The sequence below is a fragment of the Ixodes scapularis genome, unplaced genomic scaffold, assembly GCF_016920785.2.
Source record: "Ixodes scapularis isolate PalLabHiFi unplaced genomic scaffold, ASM1692078v2 ptg003039l_1__unscaffolded, whole genome shotgun sequence".
Classification (NCBI taxonomy): Eukaryota; Metazoa; Arthropoda; class Arachnida; order Ixodida; family Ixodidae; genus Ixodes; species Ixodes scapularis.
In genome coordinates, this window is record NW_024610291.1 from 367,795 (window position 1) to 378,247 (window position 10,453).

The following is a 10,453-nucleotide window of genomic DNA, read 5'->3' on the forward strand; positions in this document are numbered from 1 at the left end:
AAAAGCAACATAGGCCAGCTCCATGAGTTAGTGCGTTCGCATTAAAGGGATACTTCAACGGAATTTGAAATATTCCCGTCGTGTTCAAAAATAGGTTCAATATAATCCACAATATCTGTAAATGACAATCGCACGTTTGTATTTTGAGCCTGGTGGCTGTATTTTTCGTTATAAACGGCCCACTCTGTCAAGCGCTCTGAGAAGGCCCAGCGGAGACCACGTGACATCCAACGCAATCGTGACGTAGGTCGTCTCAGGACGAGCAAAGCTACGGCGAGGCTGACGTCGAGAGGATGGCCTAGTCGTTCCAGCCACCGAAGCGGCTGCTTTTGTACGAATTTTGAGTGACGGGTTATTCTTCTGTAATCTTGTAGGGGGGTAATAGCGACTTCTGCGACACAGAAAAGGCATTCTCGGGAAGAGGGGAGTTCCTCCTGCCCCTCTTCTCTCGTCACGGCCGGAGGCGAGACACTCACCGTCACTAGCTGTCAAGGTTCCTAGACGGGCATTACAAGCGAGGCGTTAGCGACATCCACCAGGTGCTCTTTGCTAATCGTTTAATTCGTTTTAAAATTCCTTTTCGTCTTTTCGTGGCTTTTTTAACAAGATATTGGTATGTTCGATGTGATGCTGCTCCTTTGAACACATATAGACCAAAAAATAAGCGCCGAAATTTCGTTGTAGTATCCCTTTAAAACAGTGCCCATTCGCGTGGGTGCTGACATGTGTCGCGCAGATGTTCGTCTGAAGCAAGACGTGATACATGCTATTGATTTTAAGTTATTCACCCGCGTCGTCAAAGTGACACACGATCAAAGGCGTGTTACCAAAACGGAAGCGCATGCGGATGCCTGCTGAAACACAAGTGGTCCAAGCCGACAAGCAGTACGTTTCAAGCCTGATTCGCATGGTGTGATTTTACTTGCGATTTCGCAGTTGCGAAATCGCAACTGTCGCTCTTGTGGCACAAAAAGCCTGGAGGAAGCTGCGGTGCCCGACGTCGCAGCTGCGAATTCGAAAACAAAATCGCACCATGTGAATCGGACTTCAGGAGTGCCGCGATGTCGCTCTCCTCTGTATACAAGTGGCCTGCACCACGTTATTTGTCAGGAAAACCGTGGCCTCACGTGCACTCGTGTTCTGCAGAAAATAGACTTATTCCAAAACTCGAAACGCCTCATCACGGCGTAATGCCACATTAAGCATTGTTCGAATCAGACGCAAGCAAAATCCATACGCGCTCCGCTCCTGGCCTATAGGTTCCCAGAATGCAATGCGCGCGTTAACAGATTTATGGAGACAGTATGTTGGAAGCGACATTATTTTTTCTCACATCATCGTCTGTATTCTAGGATCTGGATCAGCCTTTTCACTATCGGTCTGAAAACTAGGCACACCGAACTGCGATGACCTTCCTTCACGCAAAAGTTCAGCATCCGTCCCTGTTTGAAGATATCGTTTACGCGAACACCAAGATAGGTCGACGTTGCCGCAATCACGATGCCTTAATCCATTGTCGACAACCCTCGTTGTTTGCCGAGCACAATCGTTCAATGATATGTCGGCTATCTTCGAATTTCTCTCTGGCCGGTTTGAGTTGCGTCTCCCTCTCTTGAACGCTCAAGGCGACGACGTGCACGTGGGTTGGTGCACACACACGATCTGCAGTTCACGAAGTAGTTTTAAGGGCCTCGACTGATAACTTCGTTGAACGCTCCCCCCCCCCCCCCCCCCCCCCCGCCGCTCTGTTTTGCCAAAGAGACTAAATTAAATTGGAAACTGTACTATTCTTAACCTCATGTGGCCTAGAAAGACGCACCAATCCATTGTACGCCAGCTTTTTGACATAGATTCTCCGATTTTTCACGTAAAAAAATTCACATACGCGCTCTTAATTTTTGCTGATAGATACAGAAAGTGGTTCAACCAGAAGCCGTTTTAGTTTAGAAAGTTCGGCCATTGCTTGTTTCAATGTTGGGAAGTACTTCACAACGTTGTACTTAAAGTGCTACTTCAAGGAGGTTTAGAAAACTTGAACTTTGCTTGAAGTACATTTTCTGAGTATGTACTTGTACTTTACTTGAAGCATTTTTTTCTGGTACTTTCCGAGGAAAGTACCCGCCACCTGACTTCAAAGTACATCCCCTAATTTGATCTCGGTAAAATTAGGCTCTTTCAAGGATAACATGTTCATGTCCTTGACTTTCCCAGTAAGGCTGAGTCCAACCTCTAACAAAAAATGGCTAGTCGTTCTGTGAAAATACGCTATCGACTTTCGAGACGTCATCCGGTCATTTCCCTCAGTGAAATAATGGTGGCTATAAGGCCAATACAAATAAGTACCTTATAAGTTGATTGTAATAAATAGTTCGTCAGCGAGAGTAAAACAACTACTCTGCAGGCACTTTATTTAATATCCGCTGCCATTTCGGAAAATAACTGATGCTCCTCTCATTACCCCTGGAGCAATGTATACTAGCTAAAAAAGAAAGACAAAAAGGAATCGCAGGGCATCATGAAAGATTGTGAGAAGTGCTTGTACTTTATTTTGAAAGTACACCCTACTTAAGGTACTTTACTTCAAGTACATTGCACCCTGTGTACTTACTACTTTACTTGAAGTATATAAACTCTGATTTATTTTGTACTTTAGTTCAAGTACCTCTTAGATTTATGTATACTTTACCCAACACTGGCTTGTTTATGTTTGGATTCTAATACATGCATATTTCTGCTTTCACAATGTCGACAACGAACTATACAGAGGGATGTTACACATGTACAAACAACAAGCACAGTCGCGTACGATAGAGTTTTAGTATTGCGTATAGGAGCAAAAACGAAAGTGCTCTGTGCTCGCGGTGCGTCATCACCATGCGCCGATTTAAGATTGTACTCGGAATATAAAGTGCCAAAAAAAAAGCGACAGGACAAAGAGGAGAGTAAACAGGACGAGGCGCACTCGCAACTAAAGTTTATTTATGAAAACACATAATATATAGGCCGTTAAAAACGCCTATTCATCACATCAATCGATAAGACGCTTCCCGCGATACCAAACTGTTGGCCTACACGACACTTATTCGACCTGTGCTTGAATATGCCAGCCCTGTTTGGTTCCCCTTCACAAAAACTAACATACAAAAATTGGACAAAGTGCAGAAGCTCGCTGTAAGGTTTATTACTAATAAGTTTGGCACGCGAGATTCACCCTCTGAGCTGTGTAGAGTGCTCGGCGTGCAGCCCTTAGAAATAAGAGCTAAGCTCACGAGATTAAAATTAATTTACCAAATAGCCAATAACTTGACTAAAATAGAAAAGTCTAAATACCTTATTCCCCACGATGGAAGAGAAACCCGTTCAAACCATGGGAAATTATTCAGGGAGTTCCAACCTAAAAATAATTGCTTTAAATTTTCATTTTTTCCGCTAGCAGTCCAGGAATGGAACAGTTTGCCCCGACACGTTGTTCACGCTAGCTCGCTGAAACAGTTCATGGATGATGTCGAAGCGCTCATGATGTGAACATACTATGTCTCATCCACTCCGTTTGTTTCATATACTTTTTATCCTCTGTATAACTGTTTTTTCTGCACTATGGTTATGCATCTGTGTTTTTTGTACCACCCTACAAAAATCCTCCTGTGAGGATTAGTAGTATCGGTAAATAAAAAAGACCCCTTGAAAAAGACAAAACTCTTTCCCTGAGAGGGCAAGAGCGCATTCGTCTCCCTTTGCCCTAATCTCAAACGCCTCGTGCACTTTTCGGCATATTTTATCTTTATATTTCGCCAGAACCTTCACATTATGCAGAACTGCTGAGCACGGGCACCGACTACAATGAACAGCTGGATTACCAGACGGGCTTGCTCTCATAGCTGCCGTGTGTTCCCGTGCACGATCATTGACACATCTACCAGTCTGGCCGATGTACACGGAGCCTCAGTCAGCGGAATTTCGTATACCACTCTGACGGCACATTCAGCATATTTGGTCCGGTGTTTTGTGCTGCAATGCTCCATATCTGGCTGGGGATTATTGATTCGGCGGCACAAGCGTGCCATTTTTCCAGGGCTGAAAATACTACGGGTACTCTAAACCGCTGTGCAACTTTCTTTCAATTATGGGACATGGCATGCAAGTACGAAATAATTACCGGTCTTATTTTTGGCTTCTCTCTTGCCCGATTAGTTGCCCCTTTGATTTTTTTTAACAATCCTTCCGCAACCTCAGTCAGGCATCTTTGTGGAAAACCTGCCTTCTGCAGGCGCGAAATCTGTAAATTAAAGCTGTCTTGCACAGAATGTTGGCAAGATCGTTTTAGGGCCGCCTCCAAACACGTGCTAGCAATGCCCCTTTTTACTAATTTTGAATGGGCAGACTGGTACGGCAGGATGCCTATCTGAGATCTTGGCTCGTACGCCCAACATATGTGGCTCTCCAGAAAGCGTAGTTTTAGGTCTAGGAACAGTAGTGTCCCTTCTACCGGCTTCTCGTGAGTAAACCTCAGACCTCCAGAACACGAGGAAAACAGATCGAGCATCTGGGGTACAACACCATCCAGCGATCTCTCTGCCGATTCGCTGAACACAAGGTAATCATCAACGTACCTATAAATCTTCATCCTGTTGTCGCGCCCCAGCCTCTCGGCAATGGCGTTGTCACATTTACTTAAGAAAATATCGGATAGTACCGGCGCGACAAACGAACCGATGCAAATGCCCTTCTTTTGGACGTACATATCACCTTGAGAGGAAACATACATGTGCGATAGATAGAAAGATAACACTTCCAAAAAAAACTCTCCGCACTGATGCCACTCGAGTTGGCAAGCAACACTTCGCCGTTCTGCTCTATGCATTTTCTAACCGCCGAAAAGATATGGTCGTGCGGAATAGAAGATGTGGAAGATCTTTTTTATTCTGTTGGCCAATCGCAATTGCACATTGTAAAACGCGTGTGGCTAGAGTGTGGCTCTAGCAAAGCTAAGCAGTATCGCGATACAAATGTATCGCGATACTATCTTAGAGATACTTTCAAGTATCTGTATCTTTGTATCGAGATACATTCGCAAAATGTATTTGTATCTCAATAGTGAAATACATTCACAACGTATCGCTTGTATCGCGATACTTTGCCGGACTTAGGTATCGCGTTACATTTGCTGCTCTTTTTAAGATAAATTTAAAAAGATAACAAAATTTGTTTGGTGCAAATTTCTTCGGAATTTATATGAACCCGCCCTATAACATGATCCATCACAGTCAACAACATTAAAAGAAAGTGGTTTAAAGAAGGTTACTAGCAAGAACAACAAAATCTGCTCTTCTCACAAAGCCCTCCACTCTTTCCAATTTAGCAGAATGAACGGTGTAAATGAGTTCAGTGGGGTGAAAGTATGGCCCAATTGTCCGATCTCCCCACATTATGAGCGATTCAGAAGCATAGAAGACGACAGTTTAAGATGCGCCCTTACGGTAAAACAGGGTTCATTTCGGGCAGAAGCCTTTTGTCAAGAATGGTACGCAGTCTTTACCGTTCTATAACTACTTAGTTCAACGGGGGTGACATGCTTATTTAGAGGCATTAAGGATAAATAAAGAGTTTGAGGTAGGGGTAGTGCATAAAAATACACGAAAAGAGGAACACAAGCATAAATTACCATCCGCATTCGCCACGAAGTACACCCTCTCCATGTAGCACCGTTCGGGAACAAATGTATTTCTTTAGGTATCTATGTGTATCTGTATTCCCCAATACGTTTTCGCCGTTTTTGCAGAAGTATCTCAGGCATATTCCGTTGCATAAAAGACAAATGTATCTCAGTATCTGTATTTCGGGCCTTAAAACACATGTATTTCAGTATTTGTATTCCCGAATACTTTTTGGTGTATCTCTGCCCAGCCCTGGGCTCGAGCAACACGTGTGGTGTGGCTAAAGGTAATAGAACTCTACCAAAAAGATGGCTGCCAGTGGCCGCATTCGCGCAGCGGGCAAACGCGATCCAGGAAATAGACATAGAGATCAGTGGTTTCTGTCTTCAAATTCCTCCTTTACCAGCCACCAAAAGGCCGCCATTCGCATGTTCAGATGGTACACACTTAGCTGATGATATCTATCAAAGTGGCCAGACTGAATTTCGGAAAGGGTTTGTAGCCCAGGCACAACGTGAGCAAACGTTTTGATGTGAATAGGCCTCTAGTCGACGCAAGCCCTCATAATGTAGTCCAACAGGGTCAAACCGCTACTGTGCGAGGGGGCCTAAATGTCGGTTTGCACAGATGCGTTTGTTTACGCTGCGTTAGGACCGCTTACATGGCGAGTAACCAGGACATCATGTGCTTGAAAGGAAGCACGTGGCGGCCGGTTCAAGCTTTGCGCGCGATATACGAAACACGAATGTCCCGCTCACTTTTCCCGTAATGTCAGAAATTGTGAGCAAACACCCTTGCGTGAACCGGTCTTAAAGAGCCCCTCAAAAAAAAAAAAAAAAAAAAGTTTTTTAATTTTTTTTTTTTAACTGTCTGGTTGGGACACGCGTGTTAAAATATTAATTTTACGGGACAAAAACTATTTGTTTGAGCAATATTAACGGCGCGAGACGCGATTTAGTCGGTAGTCACCACCGTTCCACTTGCTTTGTCTCTCGGGATTTCGGGCGCGTGGAGGAGAGGTGGTTCGGCTTCGCCTTCCCGTTGAGGTGAAAAGAGCGAATGACCAATCCGCGACGTAAGGAAATTTGCGCACAGAATTTCAAATAAATCTCTCGCCGTCAATATTACAATAAATTTTTTTCTTGGCATAAAATTTTTATTTCTTGACACGCGTGTCCCAACCAGACTCTTTAAAAAAAATGTTTGTTTCTTTTTCTTTTCAGGTTTTTTTTTTAAGACATTTATCAGGCCAGTGCCCCAGAATTCGGACCACGCCACCAAAATTGTCAAATTTCTATATTTGTTCAGTGTCATGCCGAGATCGCTCCTAGACAACCACAGTGCTTAAAATTGATAATCAACCGATACGAGTTTGCGTGCCCTTCAATCATTACTGAAACACAAAATTTCCGGTGTCCTCTAGAAACAAAACGAGAACCGTTGAAACCTGAAACCTCCGGTGTCCTCTAGATTGTAAAGGCTCGCGTGCACTCACGCACATTGAGTGCCAACGGCAGGCAGCTTCAGCGGCTAATTCTCCACTACCTCTGAATAGACCTATTGCAATGTTGTGTTTAGAAAATTTTATTTACAACAGTGGTGTCATGCCCAGAACAAAGCCAAACCCCGAAAACGCGCTATGTACAGTATATACAGGCTTTCAAGCTAGCCAACCCCGTGCCTAAGGTGCGGGCGCGCACCCGCCGCTCGGCAAAGCGCCCGTCCGCGTTAAGGTCGGTTCTCACATGCAGCGAAGCGCTGATGTAGCGCTACTCACGTGTCGTCAGCTACTTATCGTCTGCCATGAGCAACAGTCTTGAAGATGCGATACAAAGCTGGTGAACGCTTTCGTCAGCACGCGCTTAACGCGAAGTCAGCGCTGCTCTTGTAGCGCTCCGCTGCATGTGTGAACAGGCCTTCACCCAAGCATCAGGCAGAATGCAGGGATTGGTTTTCCATGCGCCGCACTTGCTGGTCTCAGCAGTAGCAACTTTTCTCAAGCAAATACATAAAACAAATGGCATCTTCCACGCGCGTTCATCAACGCTTTATTTTGGTTATTTACTTCCAATCATTTATACGGGGAAGGCGTGCGCGTGTGGCGCGTGGAAAACCAATCCCTGCATTATCCTCGATGCTTGGGTAATATAGCAAAATATGGCGACTGTGGCCGAGGCTGTTACCGCACAGCAGCGCGGAGCGCGTAAAGTCACCGGATGCCGGGAAAGTGTTTCGTTGCCCTCCCTGCCTGCCCGCCGGACACAAACAAATACTCGCATACAGAATACAAAACCACGCAAGGTCGGTCTCAGTTGCCATGGCAATCGCCATTCCGATCCACTCAAATCTTCCAAGCTCGAAAGGGTATTTCTGAACCTGTAGCGCCAAGATCCCTATGGAGCATCATATCGTACTGAATGCAGTCCTCGCCAATATAAGCGTCGTTGGAACTGTGCATGCAATCAGCTTATCAATCATGCTTATCATCCAACATATCTTACCAATGATATTGCTCTTCTTACGTGTTTCGAGACAGGAAAATTATTTTTCAACGCCTCCGAGCGCCGACGCCGCACGTGGTGGCGGTACGAATATGTAGGCTTGTTTCGCCGGTGATAGCAGAATATCGGTATACAAGAAACGCATCTATGGAGCGACCCGTTACCAGCGAATTTAGATCAGGGTTGGGCAGGAATACAAACACTGAAATTCTGATACTGCAATACATTTTTCCCATTTGTTCGAGACGCCAACTGAGATGAAGCTTGAAGTTTGAAGTGGAAGATTTTGATCCCGAAATTACTTTCCCGCACGCTTGGCACTTCGCCTTGAAGACAGTGGTTCGGGAGGAAGAGGAGTTTTCAGTGGACTCAAAAAACGTTCCATCAAGGATTGACCGCGGTCCCTTCCCTGACATCCTGTCTGTCTGACGAGTAATGCGAAAAGACTTCGAGCTCTAAATAAATTCCATGATACTCTAAATCCCATCAAAACGTCACCACGCTCCTGTTCAATAAGAAAATAAGGGTGCCCCTGTCAACAGTGATCCCATGACGTCACGGTGGAATGAATTGGTATTCTTGCATCTGTAGGTGTGGCTTTAAACATGAAACTTTACCCACGCTGCTGTATGAAAGGACAATGCGTACTTTCCTTGTAGGTGACCTCGTTGAAGATCGTGCAGCCAGTTAGTGGCATTCGGAATTTTCGAGAATAGTGGACTACCTGAAGCATCCTGGAACACATGTCTTATCTTCTGTTACGGTTGAAAAAACGATACGGTGGCATCGCTGTCGTGACGGTCCTTCCTGCCGGCCTGTCGACGCTATGACGCATGGATGGCAGCAAACACGTAGCCAGGGGGGTGGGGGGTGGACCACGGGGTCCGGCCCCCCCCCCCCCCCCCCTCCGAAGTCTTCCATTTTGCTGGGGCCTCCTCTCCCCCCTCCCCCTCATACAGCATTTTGTCTTGGGCGCCCCCCCCCCCCCCCCCCCCCCAAACCAAATCCTGGCTACGTGCCTGGATGGCAGTCTTCAAGTTTCACCTAGCGTCATCCAAACAGAGGTCTCGTGGGGTGCGACCTAAGATTGCCGGCGCAGGTGCGAGCTGTCCGAGAAACAGTACGCCAGAGACGAGTCGCAGGTGTACGAAGTCCGGGCGGTCTGGGTCGACACAGCGAGGTCACTCCTGGCATCCTTCCTGGGTATCAGATCACCAGAGCAGCGGGTCACGTTCACGTGACTGATGAGGTACCCTTGAGCCGTGCCATATTACGGGCGCAGACGCGTTCGGATATCTGTTGAACTTCACTGCGTGAGTCATCCTACTATTTCATGTCAACCACCTCCAAGCTCGTGCTGCAACGGGCTATGACTCAGCTTTGCTGGCTGGTTGTACTGTGTACGCTAAGGTGAGAGAAACGGTTAGCAGCGGGCATTGGCTACCTGCAAGCAATGACTCATGAAATCCTTACCTAGGGACCTGCGACAGAAGATGCTAAGACTCCAGTCCTGGCACGCTACCTGGTTCAAGTCCCCCACTGCGCAACACTTCTCGGAAGATAGAAGAGGACGAATAGAAAAATAGTTTGGAGAATCAGAAGTAACCTTGATCAGCAGAGTAACAATGCCCCAGCACCGCCTTCAACCTAAAACCCTCAGAAGTAAAAAATTATAAAAAAAAGGCGCTCGAACTTTTTTTTTTCTTTTTTTCTTTTTTTTTTTTTTTTCTGGAGGTTTGGGGGGTGAGAAGGTATTTCTGAAAAATGTAACAAAATACATTTTAGCCTGATTGTATCGCGATACAAATAAACATTTCGATACAGAAATACGGATACTGGTGAAAAAAAATGTATTGCGATACAGAAATACAGATACGAAATGTATTTCTGAAATACTTTCGCGATACATTTGTATCGCGATACTGTCCAACCCTGATTTAGATAGACTCACCAAGAATAAAATGGTCGAGGAAAAACTGGAAAAACTGCCAATGCCATGAACCAAAAAGCGACCGTGCGCGGAGTTCCCAGGATCCAGAGTCTTTAGGAGCGCGTGGAGTGAAATCTCACGCTGCAGTACCCGGGGATCCTGGGATCAATTCCCACCCCTGCCCGTTTCGATCTGGATGAGCATCGTACCAGTGTGTGATCGTGTATCACTACAGCGTGGTGCACGTTAAAGAGATGCTGAACCGAAATTTCGAGCTCACAAAACAGGGCTGGAGCGATATGCGCGGGATGCTGCAAAAGCCAAAAACACCACTCATACAGCGATAGCTCTAACGGATGGCCGTATTT